Consider the following 13,567-nt stretch of genomic DNA (forward strand, 5'->3'; position numbering starts at 1 on the left):
CGCCATCTTGTGAGCCTTCCTCATCTCTGCCATCTGGTGTCTCTCCACCACACGCCCACACTCTCCCTGCTCCTCCAGCCCCTTCCAAACATAGGAGTGAGTTAGCAAACACTTCTCTGCTTGCTCTTCCTTCCCTAGCTTCCTTGGAAGAGAGAGGAAAGCAAGACTCTGCAAAAATAAAAAGAAAAGTAAAATCCCTCTCCTGGCCCTGCCTATTTACATCTGAAAACGTGTTTGGCAGGCTACATGACCACGAAATTCCATCAGACCCTATTGTTTTCTACACAAATATTGGAAAATAAAAATATAAGGCTTTAAAACAATTCAAAGAAAATGTAATACTTAAGATTGGAACTCAAAGACCAAATGCTAGATTACAGCCCAGGGCCAGCTACAGACTGCTTACTCCATGGTAAAATCAGCTGCGATGTCCTGCCAGACAGGAAAATCTTAAAACAAAAAACAAACAAACAAACAAAAATATTAGAAATTCTGGCTAATTGACAAATGTACCTTTCACCTTCAACTTAAAATAATGTTTGATTGGTGCTTGGTTTCCAGATGTTTAATAGATGTATTTGAAGCATTTCCTTTTCATTGCAAATTCTTAAATTGTTATAGGAGTCACTTGAACTTCTCTCTACTTTCTACTTATAGACTTCTGACAATAACTATAACACAAGATTATGCTACTGTTATAAAGCACATTTACTTCTTCTGATTCTAATTGCAAGAGATGTTTGTAATTGATCTGCAAGTTTTGACTAGTCTTAATTAAAAGAGAAATTATAATTCAATTGGCCAAATATATTTAAGTGCACTCTAGTTTCATAAATTGTCTTATGTTTGTCTGTGTCTGTCCAATTGTTTGAAAGTGTTTGTCCAAATATATTTTTTGATCAAAATGACATTAAAGATAAAAATTAATTGTTAATTTCTACAACCTGGTTTTACAAGTTAAATAAAAAATTGTCAAGATAATTAAATATAAGCTTTTAGGTTTGGATAGATTCCTTGTGAATAAAGAAGCAGCAGCTCAGTACATTTTATTCTTGTCTTTGTTCACTAATTGGAGCTCCAATAATTTTCATAGCATTTTGAGAAGATATACCCCCAATAAACATCACTAAATATGTTTTTATAAAATGTTTACATTGGTTATCATCAAAGGATTGAGTTCTAAATACATTATTGTGATATGTTTATAATGGTCATCTTCAAAATGTAATATTTTCTGTGGAAAAACAAGCACTTATTAAAAAAGATCCTTTTGGTACCAGGCTACACTACAGGGCATAGGGTTTGATATAACTATAATTATTATTATTACTACTTTTCTGATGTACAAAATACATTCATGTTTTCTGACTATACAGGTCTTCTAACATATTGTTTATGGCAATAACCTTTTGATTCAGGTATTCAGCCTTCTCTTCTGCTTTACCTACTCATGATTAAAGGTACATTTATAGGCTCATACACATTCCTTAGATGGTATCCTATCAAAAGGTACTAAGAGTTTCTGTGTTTTTTGTTTTTATGTGTTTTTAGAAGGAAATAAATACATTTAACAATGGTTATTTTGTACTAAGATACATATCTAAGTTTGTTGCAAAGATAATGTCACCATGATTGTCATGCTACTTATTATTATTATTATTATTATTATTATTATTATTATTATTATTATTATGTGTAGTTCCTGATTCCAAGTTTTTTCTGTTAATGTTCTACAGGAAACCAACTGCTAGAACAACCATGACTGATAAAAGTAACAGTCCTCTAACTATATTTTAGATTCCAGGTGCTTACTATACAGATAAAGTTATGATAGTTAAGCTCATTGCCCCAACTGTACTATTGATGTCAGTGATCTTCTCTTCTGGGTGTTCAACCACCAAAGGGCAGAGACCAAAGCTGAAAGGTAACTGGGCTAAGAAGATCACCAATATTTTTTAGTCACCATTTCAAAGAAACAGCTTTAGATTTTATTGATTTTTCTCTGTTCTTTATATCTTATATAGTAATAAGTCTTATACGTCTCTTTTTTTATTCCATTCTACTTTCTCAGCATTTAATTCCTTTTCTTAGCTTTATTAGGTGAAAACTCAGGTAACTACTTTTATATTTTTAATGTAGAATCTAAAGCTAAAATTTGCATTCTAAGCACTATAGTGAAAGACAATTCCTAAATGTTTTTAACATTTCTATATTTCTTCCAAACAGGGCACAGTTTGCCTTTGTTCTGAATTATTTTTTCAAATGTGTTTATCCAAGAGTTGTGATAGAGTGTTTTCCTGCAGAACAAAGAAAGGAAAGATTTGTTTATAGCCTGTAAGGATAGAAACAATATAGGCTTCTAGAACAAAGGGAAAATGTATTTAGTGCCCATTATAAGAGTTAGGTTCCCAAAAGTCAGGGTTTCTTTCTATCACTGCTTTTTATATATGACTGTATCACTGAGCTGCTTTGTGTACATATGTGTGTGTGGAGACTGAACCCAGGGCCTTCACACTGAACTACATGCCCAGATCTTTTTTATTTTTGAGGTAGGGTCTTGCTAAGTTACCTAAGGTAGGCTCCAGTTTATAGTCCTCCTGTCTCATCCTCCCAGAGTTGGGATTATTGGATAAATCTGCTTTGTATCCCTCATAAGTCAAAGAGCTGTCATAGAAAAATTGCTGGTTTTTTGCACAATGCTATTTCTTTCCTGAATCACTCTCGTACCCAGGAGTTTCAAGTCATCTGTCAGCGGCCATGAAACTGTAACTGATTAACTCATTAGAGATACAGCAGAGTACATTAGTCAGCTTTTTATCATTGTGTCATACTATCTGACAATGGCTCCTTATAAAGAAGGTATTTATTTGATTCATAGTTTTACAGGTTCAAGCCCATGGTGCTGGGCTACTCTCCAGTATGTTTTATTGTGTATATGATTATTAGTGAGGTTAAACACCCTTTTCTGTTTTCTTTTTTTTTTTTTTTTTTTTTTTGAGACAGGGTCTCACTATGTAGTTGAGACTGACCTGGAATTCACTATGTACCCTAGGCTGGTCTTGAACTCACAGCAATCCTACTGCCTCAGCCTCCCTAGTGCTAGGATTACAGGTGCATGCTACCACACCCAGCAAGCACCTTTTTCTAAATTTATTGGCTACTCACATTTTTACCCATCTCTTTACCTACTTTTAAAATTGGGTTGGATTTTTTTTTTTGTACTGGGGTTGAAATTTGGGACTTTACATTTGTGAAGCAGGTGGCGGAACCACTGAGCTAAACCCCGGGCCCTGGGTTAGCTTTTTATTTTTTACTTGGATGAATACTCAGAATATTGTGGTGCTAATTTTTTGTTAATTTTACTATGGCATATTTCTTCTTGTCTCTTTATAATGTATTTTATTTAATATATTTTTGAGAATTAGACAACTGTATCAATTTTATGGTTTACAAGTTTGTGATCTTATTTAATCATTTTTGCTATGGTATCTTCAAAAATTTTTAGGGCTTTGTCTTTCATATTTGTAGTTTGAATCTACTCATAATTAGCTTTTTGCATGTGGTAGAGGTAGGAAAGGAATTTAATCTTTTTCTGAAAGCATGTATATTTTTCACCCATAATGTTTGTTTGAATAATCCATTTTTCACCCTACTGATCTACAATGCTACACTTGTCATATATCAAGTTTCCATAGGTATGTGAATCTTTTTCTAAGGCCTATATTTTTCACTGATTTGTTTGTCTACATGGAGTTGTGCTAATACCATGTGGGTTTAATTACTGGAACTTAATAATAAAACTTGATAAATAGACTAAGTCTTGGTCATTTGAGTTCTGTAAAGAATACCATGCAGATTTGGTTTTGAATGACTTGAATTTCTAAGCTAATTATGAAGAATTGACATCTTTACTATATGAAGTTTATCCAACCATGAAATTAATATATATATTTCTATTTTTTAAGATTTTCTTGATGTTCTTCAACAAAGTTTTATATTTTCTTAATAGAGGAGATGGATATCTTTTAATAACATTTAATCCTAAGCAGTATTTGAATGGAATCTGTATTTTTATTACATTTTCATATTGTTGACTTGTAAGAAGTGTATCTAATTTTTTACATTTACCTTGAATTGTCATCCTTGCTTAATTATTTAAATAGCTCTAGCATAACATCAATGGCTCTTTTGATTTTTAACAAGAAAATTATATTGTGTACAAATATAGAGTTGTCCCTCTATAATTTTCATTTTTTTCTCTTTTTTTGAGACAGCATCTTGCTGTGTGACTGAGGTTGTCCTTGAATTCCTGGCTTGAGAGATCCTTGTGACTCAGTCTCCCAGGAAGTGAGAACTACAGGTGTGTACCACTGTATCTCACTCTATTACAGTGATTTTCTTTTTCTCTTCAAATTACATTGTTACTCTTACTCTATTACTGTATTTCTGATTAGAAGCAGACATTGTTCTGTTGTTTCATCACCTAGTAGGATGTTTGGTATTTGGGGAGATACTTGGACTTCCTTTCTAATTAGAGATGTTTAGAGTTTTCTTTTGTCTATCTTGAATGAGTGCTGAACATACTAAATGTTTATTCTACATCTTTGGAGGTGGTTGCTTACTTTTCTATATTAGAATATATGGATGAGTTTAGAATATAATGGGTTTTCAGATAGTGAACCATCTTTGCTTTCTCAATAAATATTACTTGCTCACTTTTTAAAAAAAACTCAGCTGAACTCCACATGTTAATATCTTATTTAGTTTTTTTTTGCATCTGCACCTATTTCAACTTTCTTTTTCATTAAGTTTATTGGTACATTTTAAGTAAACAATACAGTTACATTCATTATTGGGAATTTGTACCTTTACATGATATATCTTGGTTCTTACTTTTTTCCCATTCCCCTGCTCTCCCTTCAACCCGTCTACTCCTCTTTATTTACAAAGACTTCATTTCCATTTTTTTCTTATCTCATATATTTTCCTTTGCCTCTTTCCTTTCCCCTATCTCTCTCATTTCTCCTACCTCTTTAGGCCTTTTCTTCCTATTTCACATTATTATACATTTTTATCTTTATTTACACTTTCAGTTTATCACACCAGAGAAACTATTCAGAGTTTACATATGTGTCCTATTCATTTCACTCAAGAATATGGCCTCCATGTGCATCCAGTTAGCTATAAATGCCTCTAGTTTTTCATTCTTTATGGCTGAGTAGTACTCCATTTTATTAAAAAAACACATCTTGGGCCAGGGATTTAGCTCAGCAGTTCTGCCATCTGCCTTGCAAGCACAAGGTCCCAAGTTTGATCCCTGGTACAAAACAGAACAAAACAAAAAAATCCTACATCAATTCTTTATTCAGTCTCCATTTGATGGGCAAGTGGGCTGTTTCCAAGCTTCCAAGCTTTAGTTATTACAAACTGTGCAGCTATAAACATGGGTGTGCATATATCACTGTGGTATGATTCTTTTAATTCTTTGGGGAAGATACCTAGCAGCAGAATATCTGCATCAAGTGGTACCTCTAAACCTAGTTTTCTGAGGTATCTCCATATTGACTTCCACAGTGGCTGCACCAGTCTGCACTCCCACCAAAAATGGAGAAGTGTTCCTTTCTTCCCACAACCCCACCAGCATCTGTTATTGGTTGATTTCTTGACAGCAGCCATTGGGCTTATTTGGATTGCACTCCAACTTTAATGGCTTCTGGTTTATTTGAGATTTCTGTTTTTTCTTCAATCACCTTCAGGAATTTATATCTTTCATCAGAAATGTCCATTTCAACTAAGTTTGCAGATATGTTCACATACAGTTATTCTTTGTCGTTATATCATTCTTTATACTAAATGTTGTTTGTCGGTGATATTTGGGCACTTTGGTGGTTGTTTGCCTGTCTCTGTTTGCTCATGAAAGTGGCATTACACTGAATCTATTACCACTCTTCCTGCCCCTCACTCTGTTAGATCCAGTGAAATGTGCAGGCAGACAATCACCCAAACTTCCATCCCTGAAATACATGGCCCAACACACTCTTGGTATGAACATAGGTTATTATTGTCTCCTTCAATTTAAAGTATTGGGGGATCAGAAAGTTTAAGCAGCTGCCCAAGTTCAAAAGCTATTTCATATGTTCTCAGGATTTTCAAACCTAAAGCTCTGCGCTCTTTCCCTCCTGATAGTCTTTCTCAGCCTGTGAGCTGACCAGCATCTAAAGTAGAATCACCTAAGTGGGTTGACAGGAATTCTAATCTCATCCCCACCTCAAATATCACAAATCGGAATCTCTAGGGATTTGGAGCCCGGGAATTTGTACAGCAAACCATCCCATTCATAATTTTGCCATCTAACTTTGAGAACCTCTGCGCCTATTATACTGGCTTCCCTGTTAAGTCATTTGTTGAGGAAGACTACTTGAAAAGTCATTTATCCCTGAATGCCCATTCCTGGTGGCTACCTTTCCTGGCAGAGGAAATTATAACCAAAGCTCTTGTGCATATACCTCATTTAAAGGAAAATAACATTGCACTGCTGATTCCAGTAGTTCCAGTTGTCAGTATTCAAAGCAGGTCATTTCTAACACTGGCTACTAGCTCCAAACTCACACACGGCATCAGGAAAGCAGTCATGCAAACCTGGGGTAATGGAAATATTAGGGCAGGAAATGAAGCAAGAAAAGGGATGTAAGAATGGACTGTTTCAGAGCTCTGTGCTTCAATGAGAAATGTTACACCGACATCTCAACCAAAAGGTCTGTTTTCTAAGTTCTTTATCAACTAAGATTTTTTTCCCCTTCTCTCTATGGCTTGCTTTGTCTCTGTTTTGCATTTGTTTTCTTCCTGGATCCTTGGAAGTTCCTGAATGTTGATTTTGCTGGAAAAGGATTAGAGAACTCTCTCTCCTCTTCTTTCTTTACCTTCCATGACAGGAGACATTCATTTGTGCTCCCTGTACTCCTGACTTCATCAGACATTCATCTTGCAATCAGGCCACAGAGCCTGTGCTGGTGCTGCAGGCTGTGCCCTGGGCAGTGTAGAGAGAATAGAGACAACTCCCAAAAGCCCCAAGAGAAGGCAGGAAGGTGAGCGGTTGGAAGCCTGATTTGCCAGTATGACAGTTTTGTTTCTACCACTTTTCAGTGGTGTGCTCTACACTTCTGCGTGCCTTAATTTCCTTATCTGTAAAAATCCAGATTATTGGAAAACAGAATAAGAAATACTACTAACTATAAACAGTGTATCTCACAGTGTTGTTTGTTGTGAGATATATACACATGCACTTACACATATACATGGATTGATGGGGAGGGGTAGCAACAAGGTACAGAAGATGAGGGGAACAAAGAGGTCCTATTACGCACACAAAGGCCCCCAGATGAAACACCTCTCAGGGTTCACTAATGACTTTAAGTCTTTTTACCCTTGGTTACTCAATGAGATTCCTAGGGAGGGAGTTTAAGGCAAGTGAATTTTATTTATTTATTTATTTATTTATTTAATTTTATTTTTTGTGCCAGGGATCCAACTCAGGTCCGGAACTACTGAGCTAAATCCGTGTCCTGGCAAGTGAATTTTTCTTAGAGGGCATTTTCTCAATGAGATTATGGTACTTCTCAGAGAGAGCCCCTCCCTGGGCTTGGCCTAGCAGACACAGGGAATGTTAAAAAGAACTTGTTTGTGAGACTGCTTCACCAGCTCAGTGGTCAAGGTACCACACACTAGGGTATCATTTTCTAATCCCTAATGATACTGGTTTAAATGCTAATCACAATTTTTATTTTTTTGAGGACCTGGGGATTGAACTCAGGACCTTGCACTTGTGAGGCAGGAACACTGCCACTGAGCTGAAGCCCTATTAATCACATTTTTAAAAAAAAATTACTTTGTCAGTACCATCTAGAGGATGTTTCACCAAACATCTAGGGTCACAGCCTCCCAAGTTGACACATGAAATTAAATATCAGAACCATAACCATAAATAGCTCAGGGAAAAATAAGTTAGTTACTGTGACGATCAATCCTGCTATGTGAACTTCCCTGGATTAAGAAATGCCTAGATTAGTAAAGCAAGTTCTTGGGTATGTCTGGGCAGGTCAAGGAAGCATGACCTTGGGCACTCTGTCTGGTTCCTCATCCCTTCCTCTCTGGCACCATTCCTCTCCTCTGCTTCTCAGTCAACATGAACTGAGCAGCTCTGCTCTGATACGCCCTTCTGTCATGATGTTCTTGCCTCGGAGCCTGTTGACCATGAACTGAATCCTTCGAACTGTGAACCAGATAAATTTCTCTTCCTTTAACTTGTAGGTGTTGGGTATTGTATCCAGAAATGGGAAAGCTGACTAATAAAGTTACCTAACACTAAAGGTGTCACTGTTAATTAAGGTGGGCTGAGGTAGTTTTAAGGCCACTTACATACTTGAGTAAATTAAGGTGAATTGTAGGATTTCACTATCTTTTTAACTTCATGTGTTTAGGAGAGGAGTATTTCACTAAAATTTTTTAGAAGACATGAAAATAACTAGTGTAATTCCAAGAGAAGTTAAGCTAATCCCTTACATACATATGTATTTATAATTGTACATAAAATTCATAATTGGATTTTTGCTTTGCTTGAATGAATTATTTCCTAAATAAATTTTTTGAATGTTTACCTGTTTATGGGGGCTTGTAATAAAACAGAAAGCAATCTCTTTGGAGGCTTTGTATTGTAGCAAGAGGGTGGAGAGAAAGACTATTAAAAACTGAAGTAAATTATACAGAATATCAGATAGCAAAGTATATGGAGAAAATTAAAACCAGGAAAGAAATAAGAAATGCTGGGGCAAAAGTAGGGTAGGAGAGTGCCATTTTCAACAAGGAAGTTTGAAAAGCATCATGAAGGAGGTGAAGTTTAAAATCAAAGTTATAAAAGTACTGGAGGTAGGGCAAGCTATGCACATATTTAGCAGCAGAAAAATGTTGAGACAGGAAAAGTAGCAGGTGCAGAGGGACTCGGGAAGATTCTTAGGCTGGATCAAGAGTAATAAGCTTGTCAAGGCTGAGAGAGTAAAGTAGTAGATGCCAAAGCCAGAGGGTCACAGCAACTAAAGAGTAGGGCTCTTGTGGCCTTGTAGGAGGGTTATGAGAGTGTGAGGAGAAAAGAGAACCTTGGAGGGGTCTTTCATTGTAGAGAATGTGACCTCTCATGTCTTTAAAGTACAGCTCTGGCAGTAAATGAATATGATTAGAAATTATATACATTCTGCATCTATCTAAGCAGTTTTGTAAGTCCTCAATGGCTAGTTCTCTACCAGGACCATTTTTCCACTTTATGTGGTGCTGTTATTATTTTATTTTGTGTGGTGTTTTTGCTTATTTGAGTACAACAGGTATGAACCTAAGCTATATACATGAAAAGCACATAAACTTGTAAGTTTCAATGTGTGTATACCCTCGTGGGACCATCACCACACCAACATGGAGAAGTGTTCATCGCTCTGCAAAGTTTCCACATAGGGTGTGATTTTTATTTGACCAACAAAAGTGTCACCTGGTTGCTGTTGTAAAAACAAGGCCAAGTGGGTGGGATGTGGCATGAAGGTAACAGCCATTGTTCTCTGTGTTGGCTAGGAACTTGGTCACCACTCCACTCTACCTTTCATGGTGGGTTTGCTGCCTCTTTGGCTGACTTTAGGAATGTCTTGAAGGGGACTTATAGAGCCATTTTTGATGATTTCAAAAATTCCACTGCATTTTAAAGGTGTGGCACATAGTTTGGAGCAGAAAGGGAGACAACTCGTATTTATGTGGCAAATCTTTCTTGCCAAGATTGTTTGCTGGATGTTCCTCCAGCCTCTTTGCAGCTATTTTGGTTCTGTACAGGGAGAATAAGCCATTTGTCTTGGAACCACCTAAGTTTCTAACAGACAGATCTAAGTCAATTAAATTGGATGAAAAATTCAGGCGAAGAAGGAATTTCCCCCCCAAGGGATAAATATATTCCAACTTCGGCATTATTACCCTTGGCAATAATTTCTCCCTTGAAACTAATTAAGAAATGTGGGTGGGTTATTTCTAACTTCCTTAATTTCTCCTTTGATTTTCCTTCTATGTCTTCCCAACCCTGCCTTTGAAGAGCAATATATTTTTACTAGGTGAGGCGAAATTCCTAAATACCTGATTAACAAACCTTGCCAGTATTATTTATCCACAGCACCTCGTATTTTCTTCTGTCCAATGTGCTTCTTTCCCAGGTTGATGATATCTCCTTCCATGACCCTCCATTGTCTCCTGAAGTATCTCATGACCTCTACTCTTACTAAACAATACTCATTTTCCCAGACCCATTCACTAACCCATATATTCATTTGTAAATTTTTTCCCCCAGCAAAAAACTATATGCTATTCCCATTGCATATAGTTACCGATCATTATTAGCATTATGATATTGCATATAGCAACATGTGTCCTGCTCACAACTGTGAAGCAGGTATTACTACCATCTTCACTTTGTGTTTGAGAAGGGTGAAGATCAGAGATTCACCTGGTTGAATGAGCAAGTCTTCAGAGAACAGAAAAACAGAACTACTGGAAAGCAGGAGACTGATCTTCTATGCTGCCATGTGGAGGGTTGTTGTACAAACTCTTACACTGAAAGGTTGTGTGAGAAAGAAAGAAGTGTCCATTATACTGGGCCTCTGACATTTGAGCACTGGTTTTCGTAAGAGTTAACCTACTATGAGTAATGTAACTACTGCTCAAGATGAACTCAAGTGTCAAAAATTTATGAGCAAAAGGATACTATGGAAGACAGCCAACAAAATCAACAGATGAGAAATAATTCACTTGGGCTTAAATAAAAAGAATACCAAACGTACACATAATTCCAAAGAGGTTAACAAAATCTTCAAAAAATAAAAGGAGAAATGGTATCTTTGCCAAGAATAAGAAGCTATTAGCTGGGTTTGGTTGTGCACACCTGTAATCCCAGCCCTCAGGAGGCTAAGGCAGGAGGATCACTGTGAGTTCGAGTCCAGCCTGAGCTACATAGTAAGTTCCAAGTCAGTCTCAACTACATAGTGAGACCCTGTCTCAAAAAACCAAAAAAAAAAAAAAATTAATCTATGAACATATGAACCTGATTAAAAATTTGAAAGGATTCTTAAGAATAAAATCTAAGATGATTGCACTTGTGGCTACCAATTAGTCAGATCTAGTTTAAAACTGTAGCTGTTGATCAACCCAGGAATAGATCAGGATAGCAGTCAAGCCAATTAGCAAGCTTAAAGACAGATCCATTAATCGATAGGCGCTCTATATGTAGTCTGGATGAGGTTTCCTGTAAGTGGAGGAACATTAGCAATGTGAACATTGTAGTATGTATTTACCTATTGTGTTATTCCTTGAATATGCACTTGAACTTAGTGAAACATAATAGGAAGGCAAAGAATTGTCATAGACCATGCTCCCATTCCCTATTAAGATCCATTGATAATCTAGTATACTGACTCTACCTTAATTGGGAGCTTAGTTATGAGACGTGGGGCAAGGAGACTGTGACTGCAGGTAAAAGTCCTGGTCAGAATTTAGGGATCTCAACGATTGCAGCACATACAAATGATTTTGAACAAGATATAAATCCTAGAGTAACCTGTGTTCTTCCCTAACACCAACCTCCAGTATTTCAAGATTTGAACCAGGACAACGTTACAATAATTGATCTAGAAAATCTAACAAATTTCATAATGCAGGCTCTACTGTTCATTAGAGGCTATGAATTTTTTCCCTACTTCTATACTGAGTTACATATCCACATTAAACTGTGGATGATTATTTTCCACCCATAACCGGTATTTAAACCATCAAATAAAATTTCCTTCTCACATTTCTAAGTTCACCGAACTATATGTAATTTTCCCTTGGATTTTGTTTGCTGCTGTTGAAAGTAACTTGCTTTATTCTATTTACATTATTATTTCATTCTGAATCCTTAAGGAAACAAATGAGGCTTTCTGAGAGTCAGTGAGGATAAATCAACTTGATTCTGCCTTTTTCACTGAAGCCAGGAAATGCCACATATATTTATTAACTATTAACCTGATGCCAGGATAGTTGTGGTGTCTGTGATGGTTGAGTGGTTGTGTCAACTTAAGACGTTTGGTTAAGAGAAGCTTGGCTAAATCGGCTGGGCGATTCCACTCCCTAGGACATGGGAGAGCCACCCTAGGGTGCTCATTGCCTAGATGTTATAAAGGGAAATGAGGAAAGCCATGGTTTCTTCTGTTCCTTTGGGGGAGCTTCCATCTTCGATTTTGGGGTCATTTTCTGCCTTGCAGCACACACAGACTCTTCGGGTACCAGTGCCAATCCTTCAGCCTTCCTTCTGGTATAGACTTTTGAGCCTTCTGTGGCAGACCCATCGGCCTCCTGATACAGATGCCCATGGGACACTGCAGTGAGCTCCAGACCTTCCACTAAATCCTTCAGTCCCCAGTGTGCAGGCAGACCCTCTGGACTCTTTCTCATCCAACTCTGTGGGTGGCCATTGTAAGCCAATCTTGTAAATTCTCATATATTTATATCTCTTGTGTTATATCTGTATCTCTAGTAAATACCAACTGGTACAGTGTGTTTGTCAGTGATCATCTTGATGCCTCAGCACAAGTGTGGGCTCGACAGTGTAGTGATACTGGCTCATGTTCCCAGCCTGGATTTTATGTACTATACTGTGATTTGTTTTCCTAGCAATTCTCATGCGTTGTTTCTCAAGGGCAGCCTCTACCACATATTCCTTAGAGGATTATCTTCTTGGGTAGCATATTCTCTACAAGTGAACTAACCAGAAACTCAGAGACCACATCCAGTTGCATATAGTTCTGAATGTCTGATGTCCTTGGGATGTCTCTGAAATATCCAACAAAGATACATAAATAAAATAAAGTCCCTGAATATGGGTGTCACAAATGTCTACTGTGAGACAAGAGAAATATAAAAATATGTTCACTATTCACATTTAGCACAGATTAAGCAGAGATCTTTAGGAACTATGAGGCAAGACTTCACAGAATTCTAACGTGAGACCAGAGTTTCAGAGCAGGAAGTTTATCCAGCAGACTGAGCTAAAATGGACAAGGTGTTCAAAAGAATTGAATTGCAAAATAATATATTATTTCTGTATATTAAAAGACTGTTTTTACATTCATCAAATGTCTTTTGGCTGAGAGTGGTGGGGGGTACCTATAATCCCAACATTTGAGAGGCTGAGGCAGGAGGACTGTGATTTGGAGGCCAGCTTGGGCTACATTTTGAGCTTAAGTTCATCCTGGATTACATAGCAAGATCCTGTCTCAAAAAATAAAAAAATAAAAAAAATGTTCTAATTCACCATGGAGACATATGCATATATTTAAAAGGTGAATATTTTCTATTTACCTTGCAGAGATTAACTTTTTTCCAGAGATCTGCGATGGACTCTGGTGGGTAGCCTTGCTCTATGTGATGGTGGCAGATGTACAACAGGGCAAGAGGAGACACTGAAGGCTCTGTGGGAGCTAGGTTCAGTGTGGGTACACTGCCCTTTCCCCTT

The sequence above is a fragment of the Fukomys damarensis genome, unplaced genomic scaffold, assembly GCF_012274545.1.
Source record: "Fukomys damarensis isolate Sample0158 unplaced genomic scaffold, DMR_v1.0_HiC HiC_scaffold_23, whole genome shotgun sequence".
Lineage (NCBI taxonomy): Eukaryota > Metazoa > Chordata > Mammalia > Rodentia > Bathyergidae > Fukomys > Fukomys damarensis.